Genomic DNA, 11,081 nt, shown 5'->3' with positions numbered 1-11,081 from the left:
GTTCTCCAATGATAACTGATGAATATTTTGGTCAGAGAAGTATTTTCACACACACACACACACACACACACACACACACACACACTCAGGCAGTGTTTCGAAGCACAAACCTTATGAAACGATGATGATGGTGATGATGATATTCCAGATCATTTCTCCCTGAGGAGACGCGTGACTCTGTATCCTAACATTCACATTAAACCTGATTTGAGTCTGAATGATGGTGAGATGTGTACAGACAGTAGATGCGATGTAAACCCAGTCTGAATGAATCCATTAGATCCCTGTCAGCTCACTGTTATTATATTCTGCTCATAACTTTTAACGAGAATGACCTGGAAACAGTGTTTTCTCCTCAGATTCTTTGGGTCACGGTGAGTTCACAACACAATGGTTTTGGTGATTTTCCACTCCTTTCTCTGGACTTCTGGCAGAGATTTGGAGTCAGATCGTTTCCAGTCGGAGCTGATGTACACGTGTCAGTAACTCATCAGTGAATGTGTTTCTGGTTTGTAAAGTAGGTTGAATCACTCCGGGGCGGCGTGTGACTGCGGCCCTTCAGGCAAACACTCAGAAAATAGGACAGAGAGCGTCCCGTTCCTCCCTCTGTGTCCCTGACTTCTGTCTCTGCTCTCATCAGATCGTCTGCAGACGGACACAAGGCCTGCGTTTCCCAGCATTCACAGCTGATGCCAATCTGTGAGCAGATTCCATGCCATGTGGAGGTGGAATGACCAATTAAATCTATTAATACTTCATATCTTCTATTTTCATCAACTTTATTATGATTTTTACCTCCTTTATGACTACTTACTTTCAGAATTTTTAGGACTTTTATTGACACTATTGACATAAACAGCAAAAATAAAATAAAACAAATAAAACTAAATAAACAAATAATAAATATAAATAAATAAGTAAATAAAAAAGATAAAATTTAAATAAATAAGATAAAATTTAAATAAATAAATGGTGGCTAGTTACAGGACATTTTTTCCCCTAAAATGTTCCTAAATGTTTTGTAAAAAAAAAAATAATAAATTAAAGAGTTCAAGCCCATGTTATTATTGTTTTAAATCACTGTTTAGTGTAAATGCTTCAGGATTTTTTGGAGTAGCAAAATTATAAATAAAAAATCCCTAAAACAACAACAACAACAAAAACATTTATTTTAATGCATAATTATATAAGATATTAATATGGAAACCAAAATAGTTTGACAGTGAGGTTAGAAATGTTAATTTAAATCAGATTCTCTTAAACTAGTTTGCTTCTTAACTAAAATATTATGCCAATCTTAACATTTAATATAATGGAATTAAGTATTTAAATATATGTATTGCTTGCATCACATACAGTGGCATGAATCACTCTTATTTTATTATTCAATTATTGTAAAATATCTTTCCCTTTAGCTGTCTTACCAAATATTGAGTGAAGGAGGAAATAAATAAAAAAATCACAAATTTTGAATTCAGATCAAAAATACGATGCAGAAAAGCAACTTTAATTTAAGGATGTTTGTATTTCTATATGTTAGCGGAATATCCCTCATAGACAAAGATAAAGATGTGTTTCACTGAACTACCACCAGTACATTCTTTCAACTCAATTTCCAGGTCAATTTTATTTTATTTAAATAATCAAATTTTCAATATGTATTTATTCAAATTCCTTAGAATCAGCATAAATGTGTTAGCCGTGAAAACAATTTAGTGTAATCAGTATGAGCATGCTTTTAATGTGACAGTTCAGGCTTGTGGCCAATTTATTTACATTCAGACCAGTCAATGAAAATGAAGCTAATTCTGAATTGTACACAACCTTTATGATGATTTTAGCAAATAGTATGCATGCATATAAAAAGCCATCATACTGTGCACACTGCAGACAGTGTAAGTGTGCTTTCCTCGTCGTCTTCTGCTCTGTGAAGCGTGAGGTAAACGTCATAAAGATGAAGCGCACCTCCTGCTCACAGAAAGTCTCGTAGAAAATGATTATGAAGACGATTCCACTTTCCCCAAATGTGTGTCATTGCAGGCGAGCGGTAATGATGTCGTTACAGGACAGCTCTTATTGTCCTTCATTATGTTCTGCTCTGGTCACATGACCTTGTTATCTGTCCCGCACAGGCCATGCACGAACACACACAATGGTTATAACAGAGATAAACGCTCCAACCGTTCCCTTCATTCAGGAGAAGCATCGACTCGAGCACGTGTGTTCAGAAGAGTTTGATCATATCTCCTGCATTGATTACGTTCAGTGAAGTGAAGCTCAGATGCTCCAGATCTCAATCTCTGACCTTCAACACAAGAGTAGAAACTTCAGGCTGGGATATCTGGATTATTATTATTATTTAATACTGAACTAATCTATGAATGCAACAGTTTATGTAAAAAGAAAATGTTTGCAAATGTGTTTTTTGTTGAGTGTTTTATTTGCTCCATCAGGTTTTATGGCTCATATAGTCTGAGAATATTAGAGGAAAAAAACAGACTGAAACTGAACAAAAATACGATGCAGGTGCTGATATTTATATGATTTGGATTGTTTAGTTTAAAATGACGTGCTAAAATAAAACTACATAAACTATAAAGATGTATAAAAAATATATCAAAAATAACAAAAACAATTGCTTAAACCTAAAGTAAACACACTAAATGTAAAGTCTTATTTTATACTAATATATTAGTAATAAATATATTAAAATAACACTATTTTAAATGCACAGTAAGCAGGTTTTGTATATCATGACATCTGATCTATTTATTAAACTAGTCTCATAGATATTAACTCGTTTAAATGTTGCATATTTAACAGAAACAGAATAAATATAAACCAAAATAAATTCTAATTCAGAATCTCAAATGATGCTAAAATAACACTGATTAAAGATCTTTGGTGATTTTTTTATTGTGATTCTCTGAAGATGAGACACAGAGCATGATTGGAAACACTTCAGTTCTAATCAGTTAATAAGAAAATAAATAAAACATTTGCATGAGAAATTAGCAGAAGAGACTCAATCAAACATTGTGCTGACCACAAACTTTCTAAATGTACATCTAACAGCCTCAGCTGAGATGATTATTGGCAATCATTGGTAATTATTCTTTTAATAATTCACATGCTCTTCATTAGTCCAGAAGAAGAGAAGCCACATTGGTTCTGTGTCATTTAAAGTAAGACACTAGTTGTTAGTCTTGTTCAATAGCTGCCAAAGCCCCGCCCCTTCCTCCTCATTAATATGCAAATGAGCAGCTCTGCACAGAGGCGTGATGTCTTCACTGTGAATGGAGCTGAGTAATACATTGCATGTTTGAGAAGTGAATCTAAAGGCGTCTTTACACAGCAGAGTTGAGAAAACAATCAAAAGCCAGATTAAATAAAGCCAGTTTAACAGCATACAGTTGTGCCTCCAAGCAGCACTTTCTTTTGACCCCAAAGACACATATTGTTCTAGTTTAGGCATAAACTTACTTAAACATTTTTTTTTATTGATTTAATAATGTTTAGATAATTGCACTAGAAAAGCAAGAGTGAAATGCTGTGAAAGAGCATCACTTGTAGCTGTTTTCTGCACAGGTTACCTTCACACTCGTCCTGAGAGTAATGTTTAGATGAAACCCATTAATATTGTCCATCTGTATGTTTCAGGCTGTCGGAAGAGGAACGTGCAGCACATCTTGAGCTGTTGTCATGATTCTCTCCATCAGATCCGTATTTAAGACGCCCCGAGGAATACAGATATGGATTAATCAGACGGCTGTCTTCATTAAACATGTACATGACAGAAGACGTGTGTGAATAATTCATGTCAGCTGTAGTTGAGCTGATGATATATCCTCCCGCTCCACTCATCGGACACAGTTAAATCATCTGTTTAGAGAATTAGAGCTGTTCTCTACCAATAATATTGATCAGATATACTGATCATTAAACCAGTGTCATGCAGAATAACTAGAACAGAAATAACACTGACTGGAACCAGATATGAATATATAAATATACCGTATATATGTACACTTATATTTTTTCAGCTAATTGCCAAGACAGCATTTGTTTAACTTGATGTACTGCACTTAAATGTAAAAATAACAATATATATTCTTATGCACACACGTTATATATTAGATGATGCAAAGTGTGAGGCGGTTTGTTCTTACAGTAGTTTGCATTTATGATTTATGATGCAGATATGAGGTGTGCGTGTGTGTGTGTGTGTGTGTGTGTGTCTACAGTCACTGCTGTTTTTCATGATAATATAAAAATATGATTATGATTCATATAAACAGAACAATTTATTCAATTATGACAGATCATGAAAATATGATTTTCAGAGAGTCTGATGTGTTTGAACATTAAATGAGACTTTAGTATCAGTACCCTGTGACCCTCAGTGTGTGTGTGTGTGTGTTTATGTGAGTGTGTGTGTGTGTGTGTGGGTGTGTTTATGTGAGTGTGTGTGAGTGTGTGAGTGTGTGAGTGAGTCTGTGTGTGAGTGACTGTGTGAGTGCGTGAGTGTGTGTGTGTGTGTGTGTGTGTGAGTGAGTCTGTGTGTGAGTGACTCTGTGTGAGTGCGTGAGTGTGTGTGTGTGTGTGAGTGAGTCTGTGTGTGAGTGACTCTGTGTGAGTGCGTGTGTGTGTGTGTGTGTGTGTGTGTGTGGGTGTGTGTGATGTGTGAGTGTGTGAGGTGGGGGTTTATGTCATTGGTCTGGGTGACTCGAGACCCCGCCTTGATGAAGAACAGTATGTGTGTATGTGTGTGTGTGTGAGGTGAAAGCGAGAGTGAGGAAGAGAGGAACACAAACACTCGCGCGTTTCCTCCTCCTGTGGCACGCGCACTCGCACACATTCCCGGCGCAATCCGCGGTGTTCGGTCCGGTTACCGGAGACGGGATTGGATTGGATTTTTCTCCCGATGATGATGATGATGATGATGATGAAGTTTCTCTGCGCTGTGTGAAGCTTCGTGAGCAGGACATAACCCTGGAGGAAGATGAGCTCATGAACTCACCGTGGACCGACAGCCATTCCCGGTAAGACCACCGATCGACGGAGTCTCCGTGAACCGGACGGTTCTGATCGGGTTTCACGGCCTGTTTAATGTGTGTTCGGTTCTCTGCGCAACCTGTGTGTGTGTGTGTGTGTGTGTGTGTGTGTGTGAGATAGAGAGAGAGAGACACTGCATTACAATTTCATTTACTATTCTGATTGTGAATAATTGTATTATTTAATTTTAATTTAATCATAAATTACAGGTGAACTATTTGTAATGTTGTAAATCTTGTACAGTAAATGTGACCCTCAAGATACATAGGGTCTTTTTCTCAGATTGAGAATTTATAGAATAATTAATCTGATTATTACTGAGAACAATCAGATCTCACGATATCAAACTGTCAGATGGGAAGTTTGATTCATTTATTACCATTGTAACTTAACAAAAAGAGTGTAGAGTATACGGCTGTTTTCTGACATGCATGATGGGAATGTCAATTACTGTGAATTCTTCAATTATCCATTAGTTATTAATAGAAAGAGTTGCTCAGTGGTTTGTTGTGATGATGTTCAGATGCTTGTAGTTCAGTTCATCTGAGGTCATTCTGTGTTTCTGGATGTACACATGATTCTCATCATTTTTTGTGATGTTCTGCATTTGGATAACAGCATTTGCTAAGTGAATAAATCCAAGTATTAATAACTTTATCTCACACAACGCTTAGGAATCGAGTGCATCTCTTCTGTATTTGCAGGTTCTTCTCACAGACATCATCACGTGTCTTTAAAAGCTCCAAACATAATCCAGCTCCAATTTAACTCCTGTTAATGATGTATCTTCCAAGGGTGTCTCAAAGGCGAGCCACAAAAGCCTTTTATACCCTCGGAAAGAAAGAGAGTAAAGGAGAGATCTCTATAAGTGAAATGGAAATATGACATATCATCAGCATGAGATGATTTCATCCTTCAGGTTTTGTGCGGCTGTCAGGGAGTCTGCTCTTCTGTTCGGGACTTCAGATGGGTCTCAAGGTTAAAGCTGCGCTCTTGTGCTGAAACTGAGGCCTGATCTGACATCTGCTGGGCTTACGTTTAGATTTATTTATTTAGCAGACGCTTTTCCCCAAAGAGACTCACGCATGAGCAACATCACAAGCAGTCGGTTATTAAAGCCACTGTGTTCATCGTACACAATAGCTTAAAGTAGATCAGTGCACAAACTAGAGCAGAAGAGAAATGTCAAATATAGCCTACGCTTTTTACACTACTTGAGCGTAAATCTACGTATGTGAGGCAGTTTGTGTCTGATTTTATTGCTGATTTGAAATCTGTTTTTGAGATTTCAGTATTCAGGATTGGAGTCGGTCGTGCATGAGTGAAGGAGCTTCCCGGAGGCGTCATAAATATGTCCAACTTTCCTTGAAAGGGACCTTGCTTTTGTTGCATTCTAAATTGCAGTGTGACGCATTATGTGATGCGATAATGCGTGAAATTGAGTTTATGCATGTAGAAGTGTTTGCATTCATGTTCTTGTGTGTGTTTTGAGCTTTAAAGTGACAGTTCACTCACAAATGTGCTCGTTTACTCATACAGGTTTGGAACGAGATGAGGATGAGTAAATGATGACGGAATTGCATTTTTGCGTGAGGGAGTGAAGTATTTGTTTGCATGTGTGTGTGTGTGTGTGTGTGTGTTTGGAATTCTCTCTTTCTGGCATCCAGTGGTTTCTTGGTTTTTCTGCTAGGAGTTTCCTGCAAAACCTCGCAGAACAGCTGAAGTCTGGTCTCCTGGTGATTTGTGTAAGAGCAGCACTGAACGTGTTCAGTCTGTGATGATCAGGCTCACATCTTCTCTCCAGCTTAATGAATGTTTGTTTGCCAATTCCAGGAGATCTGATTGGCTCACACACACACACACACACACACACACACACACTTCATGTTAAATTCAACGTGTCATTGACCATTTCTTGTTTGTAATATTTGCTGGCAGTTTAAGGGAGGATATTGTTTATAAAGTAAATCCGTTTCACAGTGTACACTCCAGAAGATCTCTGAGACTGGTTTTGTTCATCGGTCAGTGTTAACGTGAGTCAAACCTGCTCCGAGCAACTAAAAGAGTGAGGAGACGACGGCAGCTGGACTCTGTGTCCTGACGGACTGGGAATGTTTTCGGAAACTGAAGACAATGAACCATCTGCACACGGCGGGAAGCAGAGAGAGACGGAGCGTCACCGCTGAGAGAGAGCCAGTCCACCATTGTTATTACACTCCTGTTAACATAGAGAGAGTAGAGGGGAGGAAACACACACACACACACACACACACACACTCACAGACACACACACTCACACACACACACACACACACACACACACACACTCTCTCTAGCTCACACACACACACACACACACACACACACACACACACACACACATACACACATTCACTCACTCACACAGAGTCACACACACACACACAGACACACACACACACACACACACACACACAAATAGTTAAGGGTTGGAAAGATAAAAAAAAAAAAAAAACTTTTTTTCATCAACGACACATTAAATTGCGTGTCAGTAAGGACATTAATAATATTACAGAAGATTTATATTTCTAATAAACGCTGTTCTTCTGAACTTTCTGTTCATCCGTGAATCCTGAAAAAATTAAATGTTTCACAGTTTCCACAGAAATATGAACTGTGTTCAACACTGATAATAATCAGAAATGTTTCTTGAGCAGTAAATCATCATATTATTCTGATTTCTGAAGATCATGTGACACTGAAGACTGGAGGAATGATGCTGAAAATACAGCGGAGCATAACAGAAATACATTACACTTTAACACAGATTCACACAGAAAACAGATGATTACATTAGAATAATGTTGTATTGCTGATCAAATAAATGCAGCCCTGGTAAGCACTTCTTTCTAAAACATAAAAAAGTAGTGTGTTTCATTATATTTAATATTGCAAATTAACTTTAGGGCAGGTCGAAAGAGTGTTGAATTATGTTGAATTAACATTCATTCAATTCTTCTTCCTCTCATTGGACTCAGTTCTTCCATTCTGAGTTTTGCACAACCCTCATGATAATACCATGTGTTTAGACATACTCCTATGTTTTTGAGATGATTTTGAAGGAAATATGTCCATTATGTGCACATCCAGCGTTTAATGCTTCAGTAACAGAGAAAAGACGCCGAGTGCCTCCCGCGTGACATTTGCAAACGTCTGGAGGAAGATGCATTCGGCACTAAATTACAGTTCATCTAACGACTCCAGACGATTTAAATGTCAGTCTGTGTGTGTGAATGCATCTCCTGTTGGATCATAAACACTCCTCTTCATCTGAACACACAAACACTGCTTCTGTTGCTGCTGAGCGAGTGACGGTCCGAGAAGCTCCCGATTCATCCCGAATTTATGACCCTGATGATTCCAGAGACTGTGTTTTCTGTCAGAGCTGCTGTTTATTACACAACAGAGCCAGATACACACTCACACACTCACAAAGAGGCCTTAAATAGCGCTGACCGCTTTATATGTACGTGTGTGGGGAGAGAGCGGAAGAAGAGCTGAGATTGTAGTCGGTCTGGAGTGAGTTTTTTAAGGAACAATTTTCCATAAAGCCTCTAATTTCTCTAAGAACTGAGCTGAGGCCTGACCTTTGGAAATGATGTCGGCTCAAATTGCACATTATTTTTCCTCGATTAGAGCGACGGAGGAAATGCTTTAACTGTCTGAGCGCTGACTGAATGAGTGAAGGGCTCCGTTCTGCGAGGAATTATTCATTAGCTAATGATTTATAGTCACGCTGGTTAAATATTAACTGAGTGTCATCTCATATATTAATATGAGTGTAAAATCAGCATGATTATTGTATGATGATTAGTATTATTACTAATAAAATAGTTAACAAAATAAGAAATATAATCTCTGTAAATTGAAAAAATCTTAAAAATTTAGAAAAATATAATTTACAATATAATATGTATAAGGACGAGCCATTACTGTAAAAGGAAACTTTTTGCATTCTAAATTAATTTTAATGATTTACCAGTGCAAATGTATCTTTATTCATCATTTCTTTTATCAAAACTTCAGTATCCACCTTTTTTTAATATCATGTTTTATTATGAAATACATTTTATTATGAAAGACAGACGAGTTATGATAAGGGTTATTATAAAGTAAAACTAAAACCATGAACAATTTTTGTTACTTAAAGTACTTAAAACTTTGACAGGAATATATATTTATATATACACAAAAAAAACTTTAACTTTATATCAGCTGTTATTTAGTTTAATTTGATGTACTAAAATAGAACATTAAAAATTAATAAATAAACTATATAGACATATTTAAAAAAAAAAAGTAAATACATAAATAAAAACAACATAATTGCTTTAACTTTAACTAAAACTAAAATGTATAATATTAATAAAACTGAAAGTATCTAAAATAATGTTGATTTTAATAAACTGATGTTCTTGCTCTTGATTTATCTACACGTTCTTAAATCAAGACACATTTTCAAGATAATACATCTTGTTTTCTGACATGTTTTTTAAAGTAGTGAGTGTATCTCCCAGTGGGGAACAATCATCAGATATTTAGTGTGTTTTGTTTCTGTATACTGAGCGAGGGACACATTTCGTGTCATATTACTAGCAGTGCAGGACCTTCTGTGTCTCACTCATTTCGGTTTGTGTCAGACATGCGTAATGGGATATTAAATTACCCAGCATCCTCCGCTCCACCTGGACCCAGGCCATCTGTTCCTGCGCTCTGGGTCTTCTGATGCATCAGGTCATGGATGTGCGAGGGAACGCTCTGATAGTCTGTCAAAACCCTGATTTGTGGCCCGTTTCAGGATGATTGTAAATAGGACGTGTTGCAGATGAAGGTCCACACACACACACACTGCCGTTCATTGGGGAGAAGAAGGGTTCAATTCCTAGGGAACACACATGCTTGTAAAAACAAATGTTAGCCTGAATGCACTGTAAGTGGCTTTGGATAACAGCGTCTGCTAAATGCATAAATGTAAATGAAGGAGTCTCGTTTCTGAGTCTCGGTGCTTGACCTCAGTACGACCCCAGAACCCACACAGATAATCCTGAACACTAACTGAACGAGCCCAAGACCAGTCATGATTATGATATGTGTTTATATACAGTATTACCATTCAAATCTTTGTGATTGAGAAGATTTTTTAATGTCTTTGAGTCTCTTCTGTTCATCAAGGCTGCATTTATTTGATCAAAAATACTGTAAAAATTATGAAATATTATTCTAATGTAAATCATCTGTTTTCTGTGTGAATCTGTGTTAAAGTGTAATGTATTTCTGTGATGCTCCGCTGTATTTTCAGCATCATTCCTCCAGTCTTCAGTGTCACAAGATCTTCAGAAATCAGAATAATATGATGATTTACTGCTCAAGAAACATTTTCTGTGGAAACTGTGAAACATTTTATTTTAAAGGATTTACATATGAATAAAAGTTCAAAAGAACAGCATTTATTTGAATTCAATATGTTCGGTAACATTAAGCACAAAAAATGTCTAGATCTGTCACTTTTGATCAGTGTTATGTACTGTATCCTTACCAAATAAAATTCTTAATTTATTTTAAAGAAATCTTACTGATACATCCATCCGTTCATTAATTAATCATTCATTCATTTAAATTAATGCATTATTTGATCAAAAATAAAAAATAAAAAAAGTTCATTCATGTCTCTCTCTCATTTATATATATTTATATATAATGCATGCATGCAAATATTACACTATTTACATAATACAGTAATGATAGCAGGTGAGATGCACTAAAATAAATCTGAAAATAAACACTTATTTCAAGCAATATTTAGTACATTCTTTTACTAAATAAAAAACTGAAAATGCTTATTTTGTTAATCTAACAAACTGATCAAATCTTGATATTGTGGAATGTTTCCATTTAATACACTCTGGAGTTACACGTCTGCAGCATGTAATAGATCAGCCAATCAGGCGTCAGGTGTTGTGTGTAGAGGGGCTGTGATTGGAGGGTTC

General features: G+C 36.6%; 1 protein-coding gene across 1 annotated transcript in view; it reads left to right on the top strand.

Annotated features, from left to right (window-relative positions):
- The first annotated feature begins 4,695 nt into the window (after positions 1 to 4,695).
- The window catches only part of ctbp2l (C-terminal binding protein 2, like), a 28,597-nt gene continuing 22,211 nt past the window's right edge, over positions 4,696 to 11,081 (top strand). The window contains exon 1 of the mRNA XM_026222140.1: positions 4,696 to 5,042. The gene's annotated coding sequence lies outside the window, so the exon portion shown is untranslated. The remainder of the gene's footprint in view (positions 5,043 to 11,081) is intronic.

The sequence above is a fragment of the Carassius auratus genome, chromosome 37 (assembly GCF_003368295.1).
Source record: "Carassius auratus strain Wakin chromosome 37, ASM336829v1, whole genome shotgun sequence".
Classification (NCBI taxonomy): domain Eukaryota; kingdom Metazoa; phylum Chordata; class Actinopteri; order Cypriniformes; family Cyprinidae; genus Carassius; species Carassius auratus.
Note: the sequence above shows the minus strand (reverse complement) of the source record. Positions and strands in the feature narration are given on the sequence as shown.